The sequence below is a fragment of the Haemorhous mexicanus genome, chromosome 3, assembly GCF_027477595.1.
Source record: "Haemorhous mexicanus isolate bHaeMex1 chromosome 3, bHaeMex1.pri, whole genome shotgun sequence".
NCBI lineage: Eukaryota > Metazoa > Chordata > Aves > Passeriformes > Fringillidae > Haemorhous > Haemorhous mexicanus.
Genome location: NC_082343.1, coordinates 41,636,119 through 41,642,787, shown reverse-complemented (window position 1 = coordinate 41,642,787; position 6,669 = coordinate 41,636,119). Strand labels below are relative to the sequence as shown.

The 6,669-nt window shown below is 40.4% G+C and overlaps 1 pseudogene; it reads right to left on the bottom strand.

Annotated features, from left to right (window-relative positions):
• Nucleotides 1-6,669, bottom strand: part of LOC132325700 (uncharacterized) — a 30,065-nt pseudogene continuing 23,396 nt past the window's right edge.

The window sequence follows — 6,669 nt, the reverse complement described above, 5'->3', positions numbered from 1 at the left end:
TCACCACTTCTCTAGGATGAGATTATCCTCCTCACCTTTGATTTGGAGTCGGCCAGTGGAAAATTTGGTTTCCTGTCTGACATTGCAGAATAGAGTTTTCATGGTGCCATCCAGGCACTCCCTCCTCCTGAACTGGGCAGTGTGACTCCCCCTTTGGCCATAACTGTATACCACTAGTTTATCTCTGTTCCTGAAAGAAGTAGCAACAAATGAAGTGATGAGAAAACACTGTCTTTTATTAACCTGTCTCACAGAGCTGTCTAACACAACTCAATGAAATAAGAAAATAATGTCAAGTGGAAAACCTCAGGGTTTACATGGAATGGCATTAGAAATCTGGTCTCACAAAAAGACTCCAATACATAATATAACAGCTAATGGATGGTGAGATGCAAATTTTACAAGACTTCATGCAGGGATCTCAAGGCATTTTGCAGGCAGAAAATCCATGTTACAGCAGGATCCTTCCTCTTCCTCAGAAGAGATGTGTAAGAGTCCCAAAGCTGTTTTTCTCATTTTGCATGGAGGAATAGAGAGACAATATAGATTCACAGAATATGACTAGAAAGAGACCCACAAGGACACTCAAGTGCAATTCTTAAGTGATCCCTTAAGTGATCCCTTTCAGGGATCAAACCCACAGCCTTGGTTTTGATAGCACTCTGCTGTAACCAACTGAGATAATCTCAGTCCTTGCCCAATATTAGAGGGAGAGCCAAACACCTGGGAATAGAGCTCAGGAGCCCTCATCCTGAGTCCTTCAGTACCCACATTGCTAACACTGACAACTGGTGATCTCCCAGGTACTCTGGCCAGTGTAAAGTTACATGGAACTAAATGAGGAATATTTCACAGTCATTTTGCCAGTGGTGAATCAACACTTATCATTCAAGGTGGAAATGAATTTCCAGTGCCTCATTCTTGCAAAACCCTTGTTAGATAACAAGGGTTATCTTAAAAATACTTTTCCCTTTCATCTGGAAATTTCCCAGCTATGCAAAATCCAACCACAGTTCTAAATGTCAGTGTTGTTGTACCTGCGTCCAAAGTGTGGTCCGTGTTAGTTACACAGGACTTACTTTTCCACTTTTACTACTGTGACATCTGGGAAAAAAGTTTCCTTCAGTCCATCACTGTAGAGGCATTTCACTGTGTGATCTGGGAACACAATTTCTTGTGTGCAATTGGGATAATGTTTTTCTGTAGAAAAGAAGATGTAAAAAGTCTGTCTAGTGTTCTTTCAGGTTGCCTTACACAAAGCTAGGTCAGGATTTTTTTTTTTTTTTTGACATTGTAGTGAGGATGTAAATTATATCTACAATACTGGTTAAAGAAATTAAAGAATCACATAATCAGATAATCAGAATTGGAAGAACTACATTTGCATTCCATTATTATATTTGCTTTGTAGGAGGAAACGGAGAAGTGAAGTGATGGAATATACTAAAAGTGAGCTGCAAAGACAATGTGAAATGGCAAGAAAACATCCAAACTGCTGGAGTCAGAATTCAAACTACACTTTCATAATAGGAATAAATTTGCACATACAGTTCACAGCATGAGTAAACCAGTTCACTTGCATACCTATCTAAATATTAGGGAACTGCAGCACCTCCAGGCCATCTGGATAAGCAGTGTGAGTTGTCTGTGCATCTGCATAATAATAAATCTGGAAGGAGAGTGAGTTGATAGCAGCATATTCACAGTATTTGCATAAGCAGATTCAACCATAACAATGTGCTCAAAAATAAGCCATCTTTAAAAAGTCATTTCAAGGTCATATTCTGCATCTCTCATCCATAAAAGTAGCTATGTTCACATTGCTGTTCCTTCCTCTCATTCACCCTCATGGTTGTGTCCAGATGATGCTACTTTCACCTCTGTAGTGTGCAAGAGAACAGTGTGCACGAGTCATCCTCCCACCTCTATGCTCTCATCCATGAATTATTAATTTTAAAAAATCCCAATGCTGCAAAGGCCTCACTAATTTCCACTTTAGCCCACATTGTTATTAGCTATTTTTATTTACATAATGCCAACATGGAAGAAACCTCCCTGCTACCTACTCTACAAATGAATAAAAACCAGTTCTTGCTTCAGATGGCTGCCCATGCCCCTTGCCTTTGTTCAGTCTCCTGCTCAGCCAGCTTCGCATTTGTTCCTTTTTTGACTGATACTTCATGCCTTTCTACTTCTGTCTTTGTACATGAAGCAGTTTCATGCTTCAGTTACATGCTCAGACTTGTTAAACCAACACCCTTCCTCATCAGTTACTCTCAGAATTGATGGATATAGATAAATTATAGAACCTTGCTGGAAAATCAGTTAATATTTTTTTTTCCTTGAGGAAAATGAAGAGTTACCCACCACCCTCTGATCTGGTGTGATCTTCTTTACATCTCCATTGGAAAAGCTGATCATTTTCATCCTTTCATCAATCTCCTTTTAGTACCATCACAGAAAGTGAGGATTTGGTGTCCATCAGAAAGCGCCTCTTCTACCTTCAAAGACACAGAGCATCCAATGCAGATAAAGTCAAAGGAAATAAGCAGCACTGCACTGCCTTCCAATTAAATTGGAACTCGAAGGAAGTCATGTTATATCTTTGTATTTCAAAGGTTATCTCTTCAGAACAGGCATTATTTTTGCCTCATTTGTGTGTAAAAGAGGAAAAAGAAATTTTCTTTTCACGAGATGAACTTACTTGTAGCACATGTTCCAAGTTCTCACCCCACTACTTTTTTTTAATGGTAAGCAAAATAAGGTACAGAGCCCTGCAGAAATAAGGAAGGCGGTCAGGTTTCTTCTTGACCAACTTTAGTGAATTATTGACCAGACTCATTTCATATATGCTTGTACATCTTCCACACATGTCTCTTGAGAGATGCCTGGCTCTAGACTGTGTTATCAAAATGATTGAACTTAATTGATTAACATAGATTGCTGATATGGTAGGTTAAGAACCATTTCTTTCCAAGTAACCCTGTATGCACCTTCAGTACTACATAATTCATTTTGGCTGCATGCACAGACCAAAAAATTTGCTTGAGACTTCTTATCAACTTCTTATCAACAGCAGGCAATAATGTCATTAATATGATCTTCTACAAAAAGGGCACTAGTCAGAGAAGACTTCATACCCAGCATAGCCTCTGGTTCATCATTTTTCCTGGTGATACTGTAGCAGTTGTTTCTGTTCAGGATATATCAAATACCAAGATATAATTCTTTTGGTAAAATTCAAAGAAGAAGGCCACCAGAAGATGCATTACATCTTTGTCATACTGCTCCAATCTAATCAGAATTTTCACAAAAAAAGGGAATATCTCCCAACCAAAAAAAAAGCTATTTTCTCCTACCTTTCCATCATGATACTCTATTTTTTCCTGCATGTTTTCCCCATGCTTTCTCCTTTAATGATGTAACTTTGACCTTCTAGATAATATTGATTTTGGAGGTTATATTATGAAAACCTCAAAGTCAGTTTTATATGAACAGAAATGTTTTAAAAATATGTTCACTAAATTTACACAACTGTGCAAAAAATTTATTAACTTTCACACACAGAGGAAAGATTCCCTTCTTTCTGGTATTTCCTTGTATTTGCAATGAATTTTCATATTTTATTTGTAACTAGAAATGTTGTGCATTAATTCCAGTTTTCTTCCATTTGCAAAGCAAAAGATAGCAAAACAGAAGTCAAAAAATGAGGTGATAAAAGTGCATTCTGGCAAAATTATTCTGTACAAAATTGAGGGAATAAATCCAGGAACAGAGAGCAGAACCCACTCTGAGTGGTGGGTTACTGATTTACAAAGAAAGGCATTTGTATTAGCTATTGTACTCTTCCAAAACAAATTACACAGCTCTTAGCTGTTGGGTGGTGCTACCTATGTAACTAAGGGCTGTTCTGGATGTTACAATTCCAGTTTGCCATTACCACAAATGCTCTTTGGAGTCTGTCAGTGACATCTGGCACACAGCGTCCAGGGCAGTTACGAGCTGATGTTAATTACAGTTTAAAGAGGTGGTGAATTTTGAATTATGGGATCTGAAGGGATAGGGAGAACTGCTCCCCACAGGGCAATGGCATGCTTCACTAAATAACTATAAACACCATGCTTAAAGTCGCCAGATCCATCTCTAAAGCTGTGTCTACTGCATAGCATAGGAAGTGGGAACAGAATACTTTCTTTTTCTTAGTGTGTTTTATTTCTCCTCATAGATGGAAAGAACACAGTTGCTGCTCATGTAAGAACCGGAATTTTTAGTAGCTCAAACCTTTACTTCATCATCCAGAAAAGCAGAACTGTCTGTAGATACTTTGCTGTCATAAGCAGTTATGCCATTTCTCTTGTGTGTGGTCACAAAAGCAACTTTATTCTGAGTTCTTAGCAATTTTCTTCTCTTTTTAAGAGCCTCTTCCTGAGACAAAATTAAATGTTAACTAACAACATAAATCTATTAATGTTCAACAGCTGTGCAGAAATATATTGACAAAGGAATCCAGCCTATTATTTGAAGCCATTGCAATATTGTTTTTAAGACTGCACTTATATAAGGAGTAAAAGCTAAAAAATAAAGCCAGGGGAGTATAGTTGCCAAATGAATGGGAGTTAGCATGCTGTTTATGAAAACTAATACCACAGACTCACTGCAACTCTATTTTATAGAGTTACATGGCAAAATACCTCTGTTTCTTCATTGCTCTTGCAGGGTGCAAAGCTACAAGTGTCTTTCCTGTAGTTATGTGAGAGGAAGGTGTCTTCTGAGCTGTATGAAATGGGCAAAGGTGTCCCTGTAAGAAAAATCAAAGCAAAAGGGGTCATTGAAAGCACATGAAAATTGCTGAATAACATTTCCATACCTATCCCAGTCTTTTTAAAGATCCTAGCTCTCAGAGTCTTGCAACACATTGCTACTTACACTGATAATGTTGGCTAACAGCTTGTCTATCCTCCCAAAGGTACTTTGTCCTGGATCAGAATGAAATGCAGTCCACATCCATACTTCCACCTCCTGAACCTCTGGGACAACAAACTCATCAAGTAGGTGGCAGCACAATCTGGTTTCCCTCTCTTGTAAAATATGAATTGGACAATACTCCTAAGAATCATAGATGTTTTTTAGTGACTCACATTCTCTATGAGTCAAGAGTTGGGGACCAGTTTCTCCAAGTCATTTGCAGACCACTTTAAGTGGGCAGGAGGTTTCCACAGATCTTACCTTTTGCACCGGAAGGTGAGCTGGGCTCCTGAAAACAACTGCTCAGATGTGAGACAGCTCCAGGTGACTTCTGACCATAATATCTCCTTCCAGTAGGAGAGGGCTGATGTACAGCCTGAAGAAAAATGGAGAGGACCTGGCTTACAGTCATGCTTCACTTCAGTATGGGGGCTCTCAGTGATATGGCAAGAGTGTGCCCTGCACTTCTCCTTCCTAGGAGCTCAGCTGTCTGCGTGTGGATATTGTTCAGGTGTCTAAGCTTGGTTCAGACTGTTGCAGAGAAAGAAGGGAGGATGGAAGAGCTGGAAGAAGCCTGAGACAGGGCCAAGCCTCCGCCAGTTCCTCCATCCCTTCCCTTGGGAACTGCGCTTCATTTGCTCCATGGTGGATTGCATTGCACTTCTGTCTGTGCCTGGCCACACACCTTGCTAACCCAAATCCCATCCCTGACACATGGGGTGACTTGCTGTCATGACCCCACCTCTGTGTCATCACTATGGGTTTTGACAATTGGGATTTTGGTCTGGCCCTTCCTTTCACACCCAGCCTGCTCTCCTCCCTGGCTGGGGCTGTGGAGTCAGCAGAGCCCTGCTGGACTCCATGACCTGCCCCTGGTTCTCCAAACTCCTGGCCTTGCTGGGAACCACTGGCCCATGCAGTGCCCCAATTCTTGGTGCGTGTGACCACCCATGAACTTCTTCTGAGACAATGGGGGCAGGTTTCAAAGCATACACTCACATTCTCCCTGCAGGTGTCTAAATAGCTCAATGTATGTTCAGCCTCTTAGAAATTACTGACCAAAAAAATCCGCAGTTCCAGGGAAAGAGGGCCAAACAGCAGCCATGTGGGGATCAGGACCCCAGTACAGATTCTGAACGACATCATAAAAAGAAAATAAAGGCAGTTTAAATAGACCTTGCTGCTGGCTTTCTTTGTCTGGTTCAAAAGGTGTCAGCCTTCCCTGATGAAGGGTCCTCCTGCCAGCTGGCGCTGTGCTTCTACCAATGGAGCAGTTAGATGTTTTCTCTTCTTGATGTTTCTTTGTCATTGATCTCAAAGGATCAGCTTTTTGCACAGAGCTATTTATGTCCTAAAATGTGTAAATACATTTGTATTAAATTAATATAAACATTTTCAAATAGCATTAAAAAATCCTCCTACAACAGGTGCAGCACTAAGTGCTTAAAACTTTAGGAAAATGTTCAATTGTGTGTGTGGGCACATCCACAAAGACACACTCAAGCACACAAACACATTTTGTGCATAACTCTGCATTTGGGCTCTTGTTTTGCTTCCCATGTTTCTCTGTGCTTGGGCAACAGTGCAAGTCAAGTCTAATCCAAGGGACAGAGCATGAGCCCAGCAGCTGCTGAAAGGTTCTCATCCCTCAGTCACACCACCTGCCAGCTCTCTCTAGGTTATCACAACTGAGCTGAGGTCAGT